The sequence below is a fragment of the Microtus pennsylvanicus genome, chromosome 8 (genome assembly GCF_037038515.1).
Source record: "Microtus pennsylvanicus isolate mMicPen1 chromosome 8, mMicPen1.hap1, whole genome shotgun sequence".
In the NCBI taxonomy this organism is placed as follows: domain Eukaryota; kingdom Metazoa; phylum Chordata; class Mammalia; order Rodentia; family Cricetidae; genus Microtus; species Microtus pennsylvanicus.
In genome coordinates this window covers 43,557,234-43,579,914 of record NC_134586.1, presented here as the reverse complement: position 1 = coordinate 43,579,914, position 22,681 = coordinate 43,557,234, and positions in this window count along the sequence as shown.

Below are 22,681 nucleotides of genomic sequence, written 5' to 3'. Positions count from 1 at the left end.
CGGAAATGAAGTGTTTATATGCACTATATATAGCTAATAACTCGTTTTACAAAAATACAAGTTTTCAGAATCATAGAATAAATTTATGTGTATAATGGGGTCTGCGAAAGAAAGATATACAAAATGGGTGAGATTATGGCTTCTTGGCTTTGGAGCAAATAGATATAAAAACGTTAAAAAGGGAAATTCTCAAATGCAGTCTTTGGTGTTGGGTTAGAGTTGAAGGTTCTTGGTATGATTATAATAGAATGTAGTAGTATAAATATCTATAACATACATAAAGAAATATATAAGTATGAAGGTATACATGGTTCAGCATAAATATACATGTCTAACTGTTCCGATGGACAGCTAAGAAGCAGGGGCAGTTTGAATATACAACCAGAAGTTGCTGAACCAGGCACATGAAAATAGCTGATTTACAATGTACAGCAGAGAGCAGAGAACACCATAACCACAGTAACTACCCAGGCAGGCAGCCTAAAGCAAATAAAACTGATTTTCCTCTTGTGCAATGCCTTTAAGACAGGCTTGCTTCTTGCATATAGTACCAGAATTCAAGCAATGATGCTGTTATCCTCAAAGGCCAAGACTTGAGTAATACTAGCTTGTATTCCATTTTTTAATAAAATATCAATCTGAAGAGAACAAATAGTTACCTTTAACTTGTTACATAGAGTAGCATTTCTAGCACACATGTTGAGAGCCGCTCCATGCCAATAGCCTAATTGACAGAGGATATCCTCACTTTCTTCTGTAATGAAGATTTCCCTTTTACCTCTCTGCCTTGGATCTCAGCCCAAGCCCAAAGGAAGTCATTTTCTTACGTTGAAACCACGGAATGGTCTTATCATTTTCACCCTAGAAACAGTCCATACAATCACATCCTAGATCCTGGCTTCTAGATATAGTTTTCTACTAAATGGAGTCAGAGCTCTTTGCAGAAATGACTCATTCCAAATCTTAAGTGGGGAACACAAATAAAGATGAGCTTCAGAGTTTCTTACAAGCCCTGAAAATAAGGAAGTACAGATGGGCCAGCAGGAAAGAAGAGTGGAGGAAAACAGGAAGAGGAGAAGGAGAATGATGAATAGTGAGTCGACTTGACAGCTTTTCTGGTCTCCAAAAATGAGGAAAGTCCCATTATAACAAGTAGAAAATAATGATAAAAAAATATTGCCTGGAAAAAGATAGCAGGGATAACCACTGACCCTCGTTATAGAAATAAATGCTTGATAGGATAAATAGATGTACATGAAAGAGGTGACATTTTCAAAGAAGAATTCAAGTTAGTAAAAACCAAAGAAGTGTAAGAAATCAAATGGCACAGGGGACCACAGGAGTAGTAACAGCAACACGCAAAGCTCAGGTGAATGATAGAAAACAATCAATGCACATGACACTCACAGCCTTGAGGTACCGCCTTCAGTATGGCTATGCAGTACCATGGAACAAAAACATTTGCAATTCTCGCTAGAAGATTTAATTTAATTCTGGACCCATAACGTCTCCCAAATCTAGTAAGGGCTGACATTAGTGATTAATTTCTAAATAAAATAAAATGCAAATATGTAGATAATTGGAGAGATGACTCAGCAATTAAGAGCACTTGCTTTTCTTGCAGATGACCTGATCTTAGTTTTCAACATGTCTGCGAATCTTAGTAATTCCATTCTTAAAAACTTGAAGTATCAACGTGTTTCCTTTGGGGTTGAATTATTCAGAGCTCAATAAGGTCAAATTTCCACTTCAAATGTAAACATTGCTGAAGGGCACAAGCACATAAACGAGCTCATTCTAATTTTAATCACTAACTGACATGAAAATGTTACAATATAAATAAACCCTCTCAGTTTTCAGCATATGGCAAAACAAACCAATGTGACACATGCATCCTTCCCTTTCCATCCTACATGGTAGCATCTATCTCATTGTCACACAGTAATTGTAATTTTAGAGACCCTGTAAATAGCTTTGTCCTTTACAAATATCTGCATTTCTTTTAAGCAGATAAGTACGTCAGATTCTGTGAAATGAAGGGAAACATAATTGTTTTATAATCCATGTGAGCGTTTAGCTCGGATAGAATTTTTTGAACTATATTACAATTCAAACTCTTCAGACTTTGTAAAGGAATTTAGTGACTAGTATTACAAAATTTCACCAATAAGTATGTAAGAGAAAAGACATTTTAAAGACTGGAGAGAAAATAACCATTTCCCAGAACTTACCTGTATATTTTTCAGAATGAAATAATGTCAAGCAATTATTTTTTTGCTGTTTTTATACAATTTCAAGTTTAAACCCAATTTCATTTTATTGTAGAGGCTACAAAACTTCCCCTGGAAATAAATTTAATTTTTTTATTCCCTCTAAAGTTGAAGTAATATGAATAAAATGATCAAAAGAACAAAAAGATCTCTCATATACATACATACATTACTATTAGAAGAACTTTAAAATTTTTTAATTAAAATGTAATGATATCATTTCTCCCTTTCCTTTCCTCCCTCCAAACTTCCCTATGTTCTAACTCCTGACTCCCTTTCAAATTCATGTTTTCTTTTTCCTTAATTGTTATTGTTAAATATATGTGCATAATTCTGTGAACACAACCTGCTGTGTCGGATTAGCGCTGCTTGTATCTATATGATTTTAGGGCTGATGACGTGGTATGTGATAGTCAGTTAACGGCCCATCCTTGGAGGAGCCTATGTCTCTATCTCTTGACTTGCTTCTCCAGTTTCCAGTAGCTCTTTGTCTAGAGTTCAAGCCCTTTAAGTTCTCCTTCCATATTAGCATATATCTAATGGTGGAGTTCTGATGTGGAATTCCCTTCTGTATGCTATGAATATGTTTTATTACCATTGGTTATTAAAGAAGCTGTTTTGGCTAGTGCCTTAGCAGAGTAAAGCCAGGCAGGAAAACCAAACAGAGATATAGAGAGAAAGTAGGCGGAGTCAGAGAGACACTCCGTAGCTGCCAAAGGAGAAAGTTGCCAGCTGCCAGCCAGAATCTTACCATAGGCCACAGCCTTGTGGTGATTCATAGATTAATAGAAATGGGTTAATTTAAGATGTATGAGTTAGCTAGAAATGTGCATAAGCTATTGGCCAAACAGTTGTAATTAATATACTTTCTATGTTATTGTTCTGGTCTGAGTGGCCAGGAAACAAACAAGCAGTGTCTGCCTACAGAGTTCTTATCCAGGTCTTCTTTAGGCAAACATATTGGAGAGATACCATGGGCAAATCTCTGTTATTTTTATGAGACTCAATTCCACAGCAGATTTCCTAGTTCACTGGCTTTTACAGTCTTTCCATGTCCTCTTCTGTAGCTGTCATTGAGTGTTAGGTGGGAGAAATAAATGTGTTGTAGATGCAGCCATTGGGCTGAGTACCACATCATTATTCTCTACATTCTGACCATTTGTTCTTTGTGTTCGTCACCATCTACTGCAAGGAGAAGCTTCTTTAATGAGTATACAAACTACACTTATCTGTGGGTATAAACATAGGCATTTAATATGTAGTTAGTGAGTATCCTGGTTTAGTAAAGTAGCAGTAGTAGGTTCTCTTCTAAGATATATGACTTCCCAGCCTTGGGTGTTTGACTAGGTTTCTAGGACCAGGCAAGATTTCTTTTCTATTGAGTGGGCTTTGAGTCCAATTAGACAGATTGTGATTGTTGCCAAGATATGAGTGTAACTACTGTATCCATAGTGATATTTTGCCATGTTGCTCATTAGTGAGGTTCATGGGTGTCAGATCTGGATAATACTATTGGCTGCTTCTCTCCCTGGTGGCATCCATTGTACTATCTGGCACAATGAAAGCTAGTTCTTGGAGAGGAGGTTTTCAGTTCAGATCCAGCTGAGATCCAAGTCTTCTGTCAAAATAAGATTTCTTCAGCTCTTCAGCAACAGAGACTTAGCTGCTACCTATGGGAGGCAACAGAGAGCATCAGCAGCAGTGTATTTTGTTTTGGGAGACTCTTAGGCTCCCTAAACAACTTAATAATGGATTTCTAATGGTTGGTACTGGGAATTAAGTTAGACAATCTATGACTTAAAGGACATTGTCAACTCAAAAGATATACCTTCATATATATATATATATACATATATATATATATGGTAGAAATGTATACAAAAATTTAAAAAGTCTTCCTAGCAGTTTTAAAATAGCATGCTTTCAATACAATAAGTAATGGTGTCAGTTTGTTCTGTTTAATTCAATTGTTTGATAGGGGTGGGAGAAAAAAAGTTGAAAAACTTACTAGAGGTTATTTATTCACCTTTGCACTCATTTGTTCTGTAGTCACAAATATATCAGGGCTTTAAACAGCCATGAGCTGCTATGCTAGTCACACAAGGAAACAAACATAAAAAAAAACAACAACAGAAACATCATGGAGCTAAGGATCAAAAGAAATCAATACTACTCAAACTATCAAGAAAATGAAAAGTGGCTTTATAGGTAGTAATTGCAATGACTAAAATGACATGATGCCATGGGTACTTTAAGAGAGGTACAGTAAAAACTGCATGGCTTCTTTAATAAAAACAAAAAGCTGACAGGTTGGTAGACTTGTGCATGGGTTTAGATAAGGGAGATACAAGTTGACTGGCTCCATAGAAGAGACTATGCAGGGTTTTTTGTTTGTTTGTTTGTTTTTGTTTTTTTAAAAAGATATTTATTATGTATACAATATTCTGTCTGTGTGTATGTCTGCAGGCCAGAAGAGGGCACGAGACCTCATTACAGATGGTTCTGAGCCACCATGTGGTTGCCAGGAATTGAACTCAGGACCTTTGAAAGAGCAGGCAATGCTCTTAACCACTGAGCCCACTATGCAGTTTTTTTCATCCTGAGTGATGAGTTGTGATTCAAACAGTGGAAGTAGGTGAAGAAGAGAGACTTCAGCAAAAGTGCTATTACACAGAAGCAGATCATAGTATCCTTCAAAATAACTTTAAATACCTATTAGGGAAAGGTAACTTTAAAGCTCTATCCAGATTTATTGCTATTCTAAGAATATACTTTCTACATTTCAGGATTGGTATTATAATTTACTCTACAATTCTTGATTCTTTAGATCTTATTCCTTCACAGAAAGCCTAATGCAGATCAATTGGAGAAATTGAAGAATCATACAGGATGGAGTACAGTGATGGAATGTTCTGTGGTCTAAGTTTCTACTTGTGCACATATGTATGCTTTCCCTATGATAAAATTCTGTCCCTTTATATTACGTCCATGTCCTCTTTCTGTAAAGAAATTGAGATTACTTAAAACCTGTTTTCTATTTTGTTTGTACTGATTGGTATATGCTCATTCATTTTACATCTTTTAAATGGGTTTTCCAATTTGCACTCGTTTGAGTTTATGTTTTATCATGACAAGCTGGTGGGAGCATTTATTTGGCTGTCAAATGGGGCTATGATGATGTGTGTTTGCTAAAATAAGAAATTTCTAAGAAGCTATGCATGTATTCTGTTATGTGCTGATGTATCTCTGGCAGATTTTTTTTTATCAAATAGCATTTTTGTAAAGAGCCAGCTAAATAAATGCACATATCAAGAAATCTTTATTCTTGTATGGCCAGAATTTTTCCTATTCTGCCTTTAAAATTAGTTTATTCTTTCTTAGACATTTATATAGACTGTTTGGTATATTCGTTTTGGTAGAATAAATCACATTGTTTTTTATTTTTGTCCTTTATTCTTTTTTATTATTATTTATTTATTTATTAAAGATTTCTGTCTCTTCCCTGCCACCGCCTCCCACATCCCTCCCCTTCCCCCAATCAACTCCTCCTCTCTCATCAGCCCAAAGAGCAGACCAGGTTCCCTGCCCTGTGGGGAGTCCAAGGACCTCCCACCTCCTTCCAGGTCTAGTAAGGTGAGCATCCAAACAGCCTAGGCTCCCACAAAGCCAGTACGGGCAGTAGGATCAAAACCCATTGCCATTGTTCTTGACTTCTCAGCAGTCCTCATTGTCTGCTATGTTCAGCAAGTCCGGTTTTATCCCATGCTTTTTCAGACCCAGTCCAGCAGTCCGGACACACTGAACCTGATAGAAGAGAAAGTGGGAAGTACTCTACAACACATGGGCACAGGAGACCACTTTCTACGTATAACCCCAGCAGCACAGACATTAAGGGCATCATTGAATAAATGGGACCTCCTGAGACTAAGAAGCTTCTGTAAAGCAAAGGACACTGTCACTAAGACAAAAAGGAAACCCACTGATTGGGAGAAGATCTTCACCAACCCCGCAACTGACAAAGGTCTGATCTCCAAAATATATAAAGAAATCAAGAAACTAGAGTGTCAAAGGCTAATCAACCCAATTATAAAATGGGGCACTGAGCTGAACAGAGAATTCTCAACAGAAGAAGTGCAAATGGCCAAAAGACGCTTAAGGTCATGCTCAACTTCCTTAGCGATCAGGGAAATGCAAATCAAGACAACTTTAAGATACCATCTTAAATCAAAAACACCAATGATAGCCTTTGTTTGAGAGGTTGTGGAGAGAGGGGTACCCTCATCCATTGCTGGTGGGAATGCAAACTTGTGCAACCACTTTGGAAAGCAGTGTGGCGGTTTCTCAGGAAATTCGGGATCAACCTACCCCTGGATCCAGCAATACCACTCTTGGGAATATAACCAAGAGATGCCCTATCATGCAATACAAGTATATGCTCAACTATGTTCATAGCAGCATTGTTTGTATTAGCCAGAGCCTGGAAACAACTTAGATGCCCTTCAATGGAAGAATGGATGAAGAAAGTACAGAATATATACATATTAGAGTACTACTCAGCAGTAAAAAACAATGACTTCTTGAATTTTGCATCCTTTATTCTTAATATAACACATTTCTAAAATATGAATGTGAGTTCACCAGCATGCATTTAAAATTATGTATATAATGTTCATACACACACACATCTATGTGTATAGACTTATTCCTACTACAGACTTATTTCAGCCATTTACATGATGAGTGTAAAAATGGATTTACAGTTATAGTGACAACAAATTATCATTGTGGAAATAAAGTTTTACAGCATAACTTTTAGCTAAAGCATCCAAGACTTCTATTTGTGAAGTAGCATTAAAGGGGCTTTGAGATGGTATTCATTATCAACCTTACAGTAATTAGAATCACCTGGAAGATGGGTTCTCTGGATATGTCAATAAGGGATTATCGTTGTTATATTAGCTGATATGGGAAGACCTATCTGAGATAGTTTGAATGAGAATGACCCCTATATGCTCAGATGTTAAAATATTTGATTCCCAGTTAGTAGTGCTCTCTGGGTAAGTTTGAAAGGTGTGAGTTCTCAGTAGTCCTCATTGTCCGCTATGTTCAGCAAAGCATAGGATAAAACCAGACTTGCTGAACATAGCCCACAATGAGGACTACTGAGAACTCAAGAACAATGGCAATGGGTTTTTGATCCTATTGCACGTACTGGCTTTGGGGGAGCCTAGGCAGTTTGGATGCTCACCTTACTCGACCTGGATGGAGGTGGGTGGTCCTTGGACTTCCCACAGGTCAGGGAACATTGATTGCTCTTCCAGCTGATGAGGGAGGGGGATTGATCGGGGAGGGGGAGAGAAATGGGAGGTAGTGGCGGGGAGGAGGCAGAAATCTTTAATAAATAAATAAATTAAAAAAAAGAAAGGTGTGGCCTTGACAGAGAAAGAATGTAACTGGAGGTATACTTTGAAGTTTTAAAGGATGCACCATTTCCAGTTCTCTCTCTATGCTTCATGCTTGTTCTTAAAATATGAGCTTTCAGCTTGCTGCTCCAACTTCTATGCCAACAGCCATGCCTTCCATGTCCCTGGGATGTTGATGGACTGTTAAACCTCTGGAACCATAAGCCCAAATAAATTCCCCCTTTTATATGTTTCCTTGCTAGTGATATTTTATTTCAGCAATATAGAAGTTATACAGCATCTTATTTATGTCAGTACCATTCTCTGGACAGAAGATCCTAGGCTGTACATGTAAAGAGAGAGGGCTGAGCAGTGACATGCATGTATTAGTTGCCGTTTCCTTCAGATGGCACTGGTAATGTGACAAGCTGTTGTCAGTTCTGGTTGCCTTGACCTGTTCACCATGATGGAAGTGTAACTTGATCTGTGAGCTAAAATAAATCCTTTTTTAATTTAAGAGTAAAAGCCACAAGGAAAGAAACTCACACAGGCTCTAAAAGCATGACAGAAGAATCAGAGCAATTCAATGCTAAGTATATATGCAAAGATACAGTGACTAGTAATCTAGTCTTCACTAATTACCTATACAACGTTGGTCAAGGGTCTAACTCTGAACCTCTGCTACCTACATGAATTGTGAAATATGTGTAGTAATAGTGTTTACACAGGAATCCTCTCATGGTATTCAATGAGACAAAGAAATATATGTAATAGAAAATGAAAGCTAAAACAACAAATAATAGTAGTTACAACACCTACATTGAATAAACTGTAATGAAAATGGAAAAGAGTCTGGCTCTCTGAAACTAGACCTTATCAGAAACATTTCTTCCTTCTTTTTGACTTGCCTATAATTTTTTGAGTGACAGCTTGAAGGAAACAAGAAGATACAAGAAGTGACTTATGAAATTCAAATAAATGGCAATTCAAACTGCTGTTCAGTTCTTCAACACTAAGAAAGCATTTACTGTTGCATATTTAAAAGATGAGAGAAAATGCATACATATTAATTTTACATTAGGCTTTATAATGGTTATAGAACTTTTCAAGTAATTTCCAGTGGTTGGAAAATGAAGAATTCATGCTCACTGAACTGCTTAGTGTTTCAGAAAAGTATTAATTAATTAGAGCAATTTAAGGTATACCCAAAATTCTTCCAAGTTTAAAAATGAGGTTGGGATTGATATGCATGTATGTATGTATATATTATATATTAAAGAGTGTTCTACTTACTGTGTTAATTGATATTTTTGTACTTAGTCATTATATATGTGATGGAGGAAGGTCATTGGTTAATTAATAAAGAAACTGCTTGGCCTCATAGGTTAGAACATAGGTGGGTGGAGTAAACAGAACAGAATGCTGGGAGGAAGAGGAAGTGAGGTAAGATGCCATTTCCTCTACTCTCTGGGGCTGACACGATGAAGCCCCAACCCAGGATGGACATAGGCTAGAATCTTCCCCGTAAGCACACCTTGGGGTGCTATACACATTATTAGAAATGGGCTAGTCCAGGTGTGAGAATTAGCCGAGAAGAGGCTAGATATAATGGGCCAAGCAGTGTTTAAAAGAATACAATTTGTGTGTTGTTATTTCAGGGTATAAGCTAGCCAGACACCCGGGAGCTGGTCTGTGGGAAGAGGCCCACAGCTCCCTCAACATATATGGTTCTCATCTTAGAATTATCTTTCTTTTATAGTTTATAATTTACATACCCACCATAGCCTCTTTATTCCTCTATCCATGAAAGCTTCTAAGCAGCCTTTAGCACAATCACAATAATCATAATGTTATGATAATAATCTCTGTTTTGAGTTGTTTGTTTAGAAAGAGCCTTGCTGACTTGATGGTGGATGATTTTTTTTTTGACGTGTTCTTGGATTTGGTTTGCCAGTATTTTATTGAGTATGTTTTGCATCTATATTCATGAGTGAGATTTGTCTGTAGTTCTCTTTCTTGGCAGAGTCTTTGTGTGGTTTCAGTATCAGAGTAACTGTAGCCTCATAAAATGTATTTGGCAATGTTGCTTCTGTTTCTATTATGTGAAACAATGTGAGATGTATAGGTATTAGCTCTTCTTTGCAATTATCATAGAATTCTGCACTGAAATTATCCAGTCCTTGGCTTCTTATGGTTGAGAGGCAGTTGATGACTGCTTTTATTTCCTTGCAGTTTATATATAGGTCTATTTAAATTGTTCACCTGGTCTTGATTTAATTTTGGTATGTTTTACCTATCCAGAAAATTGTCCATTTCTTTTAGATTTTAGAATTTTTTGGAGTACATGTTTTTGCATAATAATTCTCTGGATTTCCTCGGTGTCTGTCGTTATGTCCCCCTTTGCATTTTTGATTGGTAACACCTACAGCTGATAAATATCTACAGTAATATGGCAAGATACAAGATCAACTTAAATATCAGGAGCCTTCCTATATACGAATGATAAAGAAGTTGAGAAAGAAATCAGAGAAACATTGCCCTTCACAATAGCCACAAATAACAGAAAGTATCTTGAAGTAGAACTAACAAAAGACGTGAAAGACCTGTTTGACAAGAACGTTAAGTCTTTGAAGAAAGAAATTGAAGAAGATACCAGAAAATGGAAGATCTTCCATGCTCTTAGATATGTAGGATCAACATAGTAAAAATGGTGGTCTTATCAGAAGCAATAAATAGATTCAATGCAATCCTGATAAAAATCACAACACAATTCTTTACAGACCTTAAAAGAAAAATACTCAACTTCATATGGAAAAACAAAAAGCTCTGGATAGCCAAACATTCCCGTACAACAAAAGAACTTCCAGAGGCATCACCATCCCTGATGTCAAGCTCTATTATAGAGCTACAGTAATGGAAACTGCTACTGTTTGATATTAGCATAAAAACAGACAGGTTGACCAATGGGATAAAATTGAAGACCTGGGTATTAATCCACACACTTATGAACACCTGATTTCTGATAAAGAAGATAAAATTATAAAATGGAAAAAAGAAAACATATTTAACAAATAGTACTCTCATAAATGGATGTCAACATGTACAAGAATTAAAATAGATCCATATCTATTCCCAAGCACAAACTTCAAGTCCAATTGGATTAGAGACCTCAATATAAATCTGACCATACTAAGCCAGATGGAAGAGAAAGTTGGAAGTAGCCTTCAGTGTATATGCAGAGGAGACCACCTCCTAAATACAGCACCAGCAGCATATACACTGAGAGCAACAATCAATAAATAGGATCTCCTAGAAATGAGAAGTTTCTGTAAAGCAATGGACCCATGCAATAAGACAAAAAGTCAGCCTACTTAGTGTGGAAAATTTTTCAGTAACCCCATATCAGATGGAGAACTGATCTCCAAAATACATAAAGAACTCAAGAAATTAGATATCAAAATTCCAAATAATCCAATTTAAATATAGGGTACAGAACTAAACAGAGAATTCTCAACAGTAGAATCTCAAATGGCCAAAAGACACTAAATTAAATGTTCAACATCCTTAGCCATCAGGGAAATGCAAATCAAAACAACTCTGAGATACCATCTAATGATAGCTTATACTGGAGAGTAAGTTGAATAAGGGGAACACTCCTCCATTGCTAGTGGGAATGCAAACTTGTACAACCACTCTGGAAGCTAGTATGGTGGTTCTCAAAAAAATTGGAAATCAACCTTCCTCAGGACACAGCAATAACACTCTAGGGCATAAACCCAAAAGATACTCAATTATACTACAAGGAGATTTGTTTAGCTATGTTTATAGCAGCACTATTTGTAATAGCCAGAAACTGGAAGCAACCTAGATGCCCCATAACCAAAGAATGGATAAAGAAAATGTAGCACATTTACACATTAGAGTACTACTCAGTGGTTAAAAAAAAATGACATCTTGGAATTTTCATGAAAATGAATGAAACTAGAAAACACATTCTGAGTGAGATAACCCAGACCCAGAAAGGTGAACATAATATGTACTCACTCATAAGTGAATACTAGCTGTAAAACAAATGATCTTGAGCCTATAGTTCATGATCCTAGAGAAGTAACAAGGTGAACCCTAAGAAAAACAAAAATAGATCCACCTGGAAAGAGAAAATAGACAAGACCACCTGACAAAATTGGGAGCATGGGGGTGGGGGTAGTAGGGAAGAGGAGGGGAAAAGGGGAGAGTGGAGGAGAGCTTGAGAAACAGGATATCTGAGATGGAGAAAGGACAGAGATGAGAGCAAGGAAACAGATGTTTTGATTTAGAGAGCCATTATGACTCAAGCAAGAAACCTGGCACTAGAGAAATTCCCAGGAATCCACAAGGATGACTCCAGAGAAAACCCTAAGCAATAGAGGAGAGGGTGCCTGAATTAACCTTGCCCAGTAGTCAGATTGATGAATATCTTAAATGTCACCATAGAACCTTCATCCAGCAACTGATGGAAAGAGAGTCAGAGATTCATAGTGGAGCACTGGATTGAGCTTCCAAAGTACAGTTGAAGAGTGGGAGGAATGAGAATATGAGCAGAGGTCAAAACCATGATGGGAATACCCACTGAAGTAGTTTACCTGAGCTAAAGGGAGCTCACCAACTCTAGCCAGACAAGAAAGGAAAAAGCATAGGTCCAAACTAGTCCTTCTGAATGTGGGTGACAATTGTATGACTGGGGCACACTGCAGGACCAGTGGTGATGGGGGAGAGTCTTCTGTTTTGTGTTAATTTCATTGGTTAAATAAAGAGAATGCCTTGGCCCTTTAATAGGAAATAAAATCAGGTAGGCAGAATAAACAGAACAGAATGCTGGAAAAAAGAAGCTGAGTCAAGGAGTCGCCATGATTCTCCCACTCCAGACAGACGCAAGTTAAGATCTTTCCTGGTAAGGCACCTCGTGGGCTACACAGATTATTAGAAATGGGTTAGCTCAATATGTAAGAGCTAGCCAATAAGAGGCTGGAACTAATGGGCCAGGCAGTGTTTAAAAGAATACAGTTTCCTTTTAATTATTTCGGGTATAAAGCTAGCCGGGTGGCAGGAAGCAGCCCACTGCTCCTATTACAACACACTGGCAGTGGTACCACCATTCATCCCTACTGTTTGTACTAGCTTTTTGGGAACCTATTCTCTTTGGATGTATACCATGTACAGTCTAGATATAGGAGGGAGGAGTTTGGACAGTCCCCAAAATAATGTACCTTACCCTCTCTGAAGAGTGGATGGGGGTGGTGTGAGTGGATAGGTGGAGGAAATTGGAGGAGGGGATAGAGAGGGAACTGGGATTAGTATATAAGATGAAAAAAATAGTTTGTTTTCTTAAAAAAATAGCTGGGCGATGGTGGCAAAATCCTTTAATCCAAGCACTCGGGATGCAGAGGAAGGCAGATCTCTGTGAGTTTGAGGCTAGGCTGGTCTACAAGAGCTAGTTCCAGAGCTCCAAAGAAACCCTGTCTTGAAAAACTAAAATAAATAAATAAATGAAAGTATATAAAAAAGAAAAAAAATCTTTGCTATGCAACCTAGCTGTACTGAAACCTGTGATCTTCCTGCTTCCATTTCCATGAAGCTAAAATTTTTGTCATATGCTATTATGCTAGACTTTTGATACTCCTAAAAATTATGTTATTTCATTTATTTATTAAAATCAATATTACTACCATCATTCCCATTTTCCTCATTTATTGATTAGTTATTATTAGACAGGCTCTTTGCTAATGGTCTTATTTTTGTAATTTCATTCAGTTATCCCAACAGCATTATTACTATTGAGATACGATCATTGTTTTTTATTTGGGCACACAAAACTGAGTCATAGAATTTGAACATCCAAATAAGCCATGGGCACAAACTTTAAACACTAACAGCCTGATTTCAAAACATAATTTCTATGTTTTACTAGCCAGTTCTATTCATTTCCTAATTTATATATGTGCACACATTTAAAGATAGATGATTGATTGACAGAAAGTTAGACAGTCTCACTGTGCAATGCAGGCTCAACTCAATCAACAAAGCTCAGACTTTCCTGAAAATCATCACCTTCCTGCCTCAGTTTTCTGAGTTTGCAAGTTTTTAACACCATGGACCAATTGGTTATTACACTGAAATTGTGATTTTGCATGTTCTACCTTGTTCCAACTTTCTTGCTACCTCATATTTATTAGAATTACAGTCATTATATTTTAGTTGGCCATGTAAACTTTCATAAAAAGTAGATTCACCTGCCACTGCCTTGCAAATGTTGGGATTTAAGGTATGAGCCAGCTTTGCCTGGCTTTTGGATCACTCTTTTGACTAGAGTTTACAACTATCCTAAACCTTTCTGTCAAGTCACTATGTGGGGAGTTGATGATAAATATTATAATACATAGCTTGACATGCAAGCTGACAAAACAAGAGAAAAATATATTTGTACAACCAAGATACTGCCATTAAATATATGTTACCATTGTTTTTATTGTGATATTAACTTATATTACTAAATAGCTTGACCATAACTACCATGCACATACCATTCTAATAGCTATCTACATATCTAATAGCTTTTAATTAGGGTTATTGTCAAACAGGAAGGCGTGGTTTGAATGGAAATAGCCCCATAGACTCATCAAAAGTGGCCTTATTGGAGATGTGGCTTTGTTGGAGTAGGTGTGGCCTTGTTGGAGGAAATGTGTCACTGAGGAGGGTGGGCTTTGAGGTTTCAGATGTTCAAGCCAGTTCTAGTAGCTCTCTGTCTCTTCCTACTGCCTGAAAATCCAGATGTAGAACTCTCAGCTACCTCTATATTACCATTTCTACCTGCATGCTTCCATGTTTCTTGCCATGATGATAATGGACTAAGCCTCTGAGACAGTAAGACAGCTCCAATTAATGGTTTCTTTTATAGGGGTTGCCATCATTCTGGTGTCTCTTTATAGCACCAAAAAAATACAACTAAGACATAGGGTTACCAAAATAATCTTGGAATGAGTACAAACTAAGTTAAGGAAAAAGACAGTCTTAAGAGTTGTTTTCCAACAATATCTATTGATGGCATAAAGTATACATGATAGAGATGAGAAAATGAACTGTGTGAAAATTTAAGAACCAACCCAACACATTTTAGTTTTTCTTTATCTTTAGGGATATTATCTAATCAATTACTTTCTCAGAACACATGAATATTTCTTGATAGAATGAAAGGGTAAAATGTTGTTCATTCTTTTATTTACACTCATTCAGTAATATTACTAAATCCCTTCCTAGGCCACATTAATAGTCTCATCTTTAATGCTATGGAAATAAATGACCTGACAAAAGTCATATCTTTTTTAACTTCCTTACATAGCAATATATGAAATAATCATAAGCAACTTAGAAATTCGGCCTTTTATCTTTTATAAGGTAGTGATTAAAGTTAACGAGATACTAAGGTTTAACGTAAATGGCCACACAGGATAGGCCTGATCTCCATGAGGGTCAATGGCTTGAACTGATTCAGAGATACCAAGATGTGCAGCCTCATGAAAATTCAAGGGACAGGCCATGGGGCAGGGGATGCAAGAAGTGCAGAGCCTTGAAGACAGAATAAGCTTTGCTGACTCAAGTGATGGGAAATAACACCAGAGGTCCTAGGGAGAGAAGAGAATGATGATGAGTGCTAAGGTTAGGGGCAGCAGGGCTGGATCATAAGGGACCTTCAGAACATTTGATTTCTCTTTACAGTCTCTCAGCTGAGAGGCATTGGCAGTGGAAATTCATGTTAGAGGCCTATAGTTCTGTCTTTGACTTTCCAATTCAGCTTCAAGCAAGGATTTTATGGGTGTGAGTTCTTGATCTCTTAAGTTTCTATACTTATAATTTAGGTGCCTGTTATCGGCTGGTAATTGAGGTATTTTACAGTGCTCATATAAATGGAGATATCTAGGCTGAACCTCTTATAGATTATTGTGAGGTACTGTCATGTATCTTACTCATTATGGATCTATTCTCATTCAAAGTAGCACATATGGAAATGACAAACTGTTTCATCTGTTGATAAGATATTAAGTTGATTCAATATTGATTTCTACAATTTAGATCTGTCATTTCCTCCTTAATTAAACTTCATATTTGACTTTTCCTATTTATAACTTCATGGTTTTATGTTGTATGTCTCATTGAAAAGCTCCAGCAAACCATTAAATGCACAAAGCACAGGAACACAGAAAAACAATGCAACTGAATATTTGTGAATACAGTCTTTCCTTGTTAGACACTGTAAAATGTTTGGTCAGTGGGCTTTCATCATAAGATCAAGCAGTTACTGTTTAAATTAAACTAAATTAAACACTTGTTGTTTAGTTTGTAGGATTTAAGCCACAGAAACCCCGAATTCATACATGTGGCTTCTTTCCCCACATTATCATATACCCCAAGTCATCACCAGATTCCCTTTGATTATTGGATTTTGGGGAAAGGAAGCTGTCATTTCCTATATAAGCAAACCCTAATATTAAAAGAAAAGGTATAAAAGAGCATAGAACAATCACTTGAAAATAAAAGTAGCCAATAAACTTACAGGAAATAATAAACCTTTTAAATAGAAAATTATTCCCAACTCATCAATGAAAAGATGAGGATTAGCTGGCTGGGCCATGAAACTATCATCTCCTCCAAGAAACTTATGTCATGCTAAGTACATTTTAAAATTTAGAGTCATAGGGCATAAATTGATCTATAAAATAGTTTTAGAACCTAAAAACAACATTGTATAGATATTTATAAAGAATAGAAAATTTCTTTGGGCTAGAATTGTTGCTCAGTTGAAGAGTACCAGAGTTGTGTTCCTGTATGGACAAGATGGCTCATAACTATGACTCCAATACCAGGAAATCCAAAGTCTTCTTGTGACATCCAAAGGCACCATGTACTCATGGACTCATACATATATATACACAGTCAAATTATTTGTACAAATAAAATAAAGTAAATATGAAACATTTTGTAAAAAGCTTTTCTTTATTTTATGTGTATGAGCATTTGCCTACATGTATGTATTTGTGCCATGTGTATGCAATGACCATGAGACTAGAAGGATACATAATAAAATCAGAATGGTTGTGAGCCACCATGTGAGTGCTAGGAACTGAGTCGACATCCTCTTGTAAGTGCAGAATCAATGTTCTAGTTTTAGGTGTATCTACTTTAATATCTGATAAAGAAAATTTACACTTCAAATAAAAGATAGTTAGAAGAGATAAAGAAGACCAGAGCATACTTAAAGGGGAGTGGAGCAGGAGAGATGATGCAGTGGTTAAGCGTACTGGCTGTTTTTTTGTTTTGTTTTGTTTTGTTTTGGTTTGGTTTGGTTTTAAGAGAGAGGGTTTCTCTATTCCTCTGAGACCTGATCTGTAACTAGCTCTTGTAGACAAGGCTGGCATGGAACTCACAGAGATCTGTCTGCCTCAGCCTCCTGAGTGCTGGGATTAAAAGTGTGTGCCACCATGGTTCAGCTAAGAGTACTAGCTGAAAATTGATTTTCTATATTTACCCAGGAATAACTGAAGTAAAAATGATAAATGAGTTATTAAATATTAAAATCAATAACAATTTTGAGAAATCTTAAGAACAGAAAGAATATTTGTTTGTTGATGGAGGCCGCTTGTTTGTTCCTTGCTGCCCAGAAATAATCACACAGAAATCTGTATAATTGCAATACTGTTTCAGTACATTTACTATTAATAAAGTAACTTCTCTTATAAATAATTGTAATATTTTTCTAACAGGTTCTCCTAAGTTCTCTTAAAACTCACTTTATAGTCAGGGATTAGTATCTTTTTTCCAATTCATGTGATTTAATTTTCATGTGAAATAATGGTGATGGACATTTTGCTTTTAGGTATTAATTTTGCTAATTCAATTTCTAATATGTTTTTTTGTTTTACAATCAATATTTACTGTTGCATTTCAGTAAAGATATTTTGTCAGTTCCTAAAAAAAAAAAAAAAAAAAAAAAAAAAAAAAAAGAGTACTAGCTGTTTTTCAAGAGGACACCAGTTCAGCCTCATCTCCTCCAGCCCTAGACAATCTGACACCATCTTATGGCCTCTGCAGGCATTGCATGTGGGTGCACAGACATACATTCAGATGATACAGTTATACAGATAAAATAAAAATAAATCTTAAAATAATAAAATGAAAAAGGAAACAGTTTAACAAGAATGTATGATGCTTTTTTTGGGGGGAGGGGCAGGTTTCAAGACAGGATTTGTCTGTGTAACAGTCCTGGCTGTCCTTAAACTCAATTTGTAGAATAGGGTGGCCTTGAACTCATGGAGCTCCACCTGTCTCTGCCTCCCAATTTCTGGGATTAATGGACATTAGCAATCTTACCAAAAGAAATATGCAGAGTCAATGAAATGCCCATCAAAATCCCAGCAAAATTCTTCACAAACCTCAAAAGAATGATACTCAACGTCATATAGAAAAGCAAAAAAACCCAAAATAGCCAAAACAATTGTGTATAATAAAGGAACTTCTGGAGGTATCATAATTCCCGACTTCAAACTCTACTACAGAGCTATGGTATTGACATAAAAATAGACAGAAGGACCAATAGAACTGAATCAAAAACCCAGATACCAATCTATACATCATATGAACACCTGATTTTTGACAAAGAAACAAAAAATATAAAACACAAAAAGAAATATATTCAACAAGTGGTGCTGGCATAACTGGGTATTAGCATGTAGAAGATTGAAAACAGATTCATATCCATCACCACGCACAAAACTCAAGTCCAAATAGATCAAAGACCTCAACATAAAATCAACTACACTAAATGTCATAGAAGAGAAAGTATAAAGTACACTTGAATGTATTGGCACAGGAGACCACTTCCTAAATATAACCCCAAAGCACAGATACTGAGAGCAGCAATTAATAAATGGGACCTCCTGATACTGAGAAGTTTCTGTAAAGCAAAGGACATGATAAACAAGACAAAATGGCAGACTACAGAGTGGAAAAAGTTTTTTACAAACCCACATCAGACAAAGGGATGATTTCCAAAATATACAAAGAACTCAAGATATTGGTCATTAAAAGTGCACTCGGGAGGCAGAAGCAGGCGTATCTCTGGGAGTTTGAGGCCAGCCTGGTCTACAAGAGCTAGTTCCGGGATAGGGACAAGCACCAAAGCTACAGAGAAACCCTGTCTCAAAAAATAAAACAAAAAACAAAAATAAAAAAAAAAGAACAAATAATATAATAAAAAAATGTGGTATAGGCCTAAACAGAGAGCTTTTAACAGATTAATTTAAAATGGCGGAAAGACACTTACAGAAATGTGCAATAACCTTAGGCATCAGAGAAATGCAAATAAAAACAACTCGGAGTTTCCATCTTACACCTATATGTATGGCCAAGATAAAAAACACTGACGACAGCTTATGCTGGAGAGGATGTGCAGTAAGGGGAACATTGCTCCTTTGCTGGTGGGAGTGCAAACTAGTACAGCTGCTTTGGAAAGCAGTATGGAAATTTCTCAGAAAATTAGGAAAGAACCTACCTCAATACCCAGCAATATCACTTTTGGGTATATACCCAAAGGATATTCAATCATACCACAAAGACATGTGCTCAACCATGTTTGTAGCAGCATTATTTTCCATACCCAGAACCTGGAAATAACCTAAATGCCCCTCAGCTGAAGAATGGATAAAGATGATGTGGCACATTTACACAATGGAATACTGCACAGCGAAAAAAAAATGACATCTTGAAATTTGTGGGCAAATGGATGGATCTAGAAAACATCATATTGAGTGAAGTAACCCAGACCCAGAAAAACAAATATAATATTTACTGACTCATAATTGGCTTTTAGACATAAAGCAAAGAAAACCAGCCTACAATTTACAATCCCAGAGAACCTGGATAACAAAGAGAACCCTGAAAGAGACATACATGGATCTATAATCTAAATGGGAAATAGCAAAAGACAAGATTTCCTGAGTTAATTGGGAGAATGGAATTAAAACAGAGGGTAGAAAGAGAGGCAGAGGAAAAGAGGGGAAGCAGAGAAAAATATATCACTCAATAAAACAATAAAAGAGTAAAGTGTTGTACACCAAAGTAAAAAGAAAGAAAGAAGAAATTGTTCAGTGGTTAATAGCACTGACCGCTCCTTCAGAGGACGAGTTTAATTCCTAGCACCCACATGGCAGCTCACAACTGCCTGAAACTTCAGTTCCAGGGGATCCATGGCACCAGGCATGCATGTGGTTCATGCATGTAAAATACCCATAACATCAAAAAGAATAAATAAATCAAAAAAATAAATAAATCTGAAAAAAAAGAAGTGGAGGTGTAAAGGGGGAAGGATAAAGTTAGGAATGGGATACATTTGATTACTTTCTACCTACCATGTTTCATTAGTTATAAAAAGTAAAATAATATTAAAAAGTAAAATAATATTATAATAATATTATAAGAGTCCTACTTCAGAGAGGTGAGAAATGTTTTTTTTTTAATCTGGTTTAGAAACAGAACACCTTAAGGAGACGTGTTTTATTCATCGTAAACCCCCAGGACATTGTTGGTCACTCAATAACTGTTTGCTGAATGAAAAAATAATCTGAATGAAGTTTTGTTTAATAGAAGTGAATAACCATTCTCCAAAGAAACTATAAGTGCAAGCAGTCCCTGTGTGGATTTCAATTCCACAGTATATAGTATTTAGTTCCCAGATGATGGCAGCTGTTCACATAGCACAGAAACATTGCCCTTATCCACCAGCTCTGACCCTCAAAATGTCTATTACCAATAGCTAGACCCTCTAATTGTTCATATTGACCCTGTTTCCCAAGCAGAACTAATCAGTGATTTGTAATCAAATAGACAATTCTAGGAATGAAATACTGTTTGCACTGACTGTTACCTGGCCATCACCTTTGCATTAGATTAGACAATGGCAATATGTTAGCATCAATCAATATTATGAATAAAATTTCCAAACACAAGGCATGATAACTGATCAGTTATGTTGTTAACTTCTCTGCTAAACCCTAAGGCAAATTGTTAGCAATAAAAAAGCTCACATTCAATTAGGACATGTATAAATCAACTCCAACTAACTTCTTTTCCCTTTTCTTTTTCTTTTTGTTGATTAAATTTGCTCTTTGGCATTTTCATACATGTGTACAGTAGGTTCTATTTTAGTCTCAACATTTTCACTCTATATCCTTTTTCCCCTATTTTGTTCTCCACTCCTTATAAGTCTTTTCCACACTCAGGATTGTTTGTGCCATTTGTGACCCTCTGTTGTTAAGTAGGACTGTGCATGGACTTGGAATTTGAAATATCTATGGAAACCGGTGGCCTCACAATTTGGTATATGACAATGACGGTCCTGCTCACAGAATCCATCATTTGCTGAGTTCCACAAGGATGGTTAAAGCCCTATAATGTGCTGTTGGTAGACCAGGAGGGACAGAAACCTCTGTCAACAAATGGCGCCAATATGGACAGCTAAATCCACATAAAATATGAGAGAGCTTGAGAGTAATTCTAGACACAAAAGAACAGAGTTAAGCATGGCTTCTTGGTAGTAGCATTTTCTCCAATGGGCTCTGTTTGCTATATGCAAGCAGATATCATTTAAGAGAGGCTTCCCGACTCAGCTTTAGCTGTAAAAATTTGCAGCTATTTTTAATTGATTTTTATTGAGCTCTACATTTTTCTGTGCTCCCCTCCATGCCTCTCCCCTCCACCATCCTCCAAGGTCTCCATGCTCCCAATTAACTCAGGATATCTTGTCTTTTTCTACTTCCCATGTAAGTCTCTCTGAGTGTCATTGTTGTCTAAATTCTATGGGATTGTGGTTTTTAGGCTGGTTTTCTTTGCTTTATCTTTAAAAACCACCTATGAGTGAGTACATGTGATAATTGTCTTTCTGTGTCTGGGTTACCTCACTCAAAATGATGTTTTCTAGCTCCATCCATTTTTATTTAAAATTCAAGATCTTATTATTTTTCCTGTTGTGTAGTACTCCATCATGTAAATGTACCACATTTTCCTTATCCATTCTTCATTTGAGGGGCATTTAGGCTATTTCCAGGTTCTGGCTATGACAAACAATGCTGCTGTGAACATAATTGAGCATATGTCCTTGTGGCATGATTGAGAATTCTTTGGATATATAACCAAAAGTGGTATTACTGGGTCTTGAGGAAGGTTGTTTCCTAACATTCTGAGAAACTGCTACACTGATATCCAAAGGGGCTGTACCAGCTTGCATTCCCCTCAGCAATGTATAAGCGTTTCCTTTTCCCCACAACCTCTCCAGCATAAGTTGTTATCAGTGTTTTTGATGTTGGACATTCTTAGAGTTGAAAGATGGAATCTCAGAGTTGTTTTGATTTGCATTTCTCTGATGACCAAGGATGTTGAATGTTTCCTTAAGTGTCTTTCAGCCATTTTAGATTCCTCTGTTGAGAGTTCTCTGTTTAGGTCTGTGCTCCATTTTTAACTGGATTATGTGTCCCTTTGATGACCAATTTCTTGAGTCCTTTGTATATTTTGGAGATCAGACCTCTGTCTGATGTGCGGTTAGTAAAGATCTTTTCCCATTCTGTAGGCTGTCGTTTTGTCTTATTGACTATGTCCTTTTTTTAAAAGAAGCTTTTCAGTTTCAGGAGTTCCCATTTATTGTTTCTCTCAGTGTCTGTGATGCTGGTGTTATATTTAGGTAGTAGTCTGTGCCAATAAGTTCAAGTGCACTTCCCATTTTCTCTTCTATAAGGTTCAGTGTGGCTGGCTTTATGTTGAGGTCTTTGATCCATTTGGATTGGATTTTTGTACATGGTGATAGATATGGGTCTATTTTCATTTTTTTACATGCTGTTCTCAAGTTATTCCAGCACCGTATGTTAAATATGCTTCCTTTTTTTCCATTTGATAGTTTTTGCTTCTTTGTCAAAAGTCAGGTATTCGAAG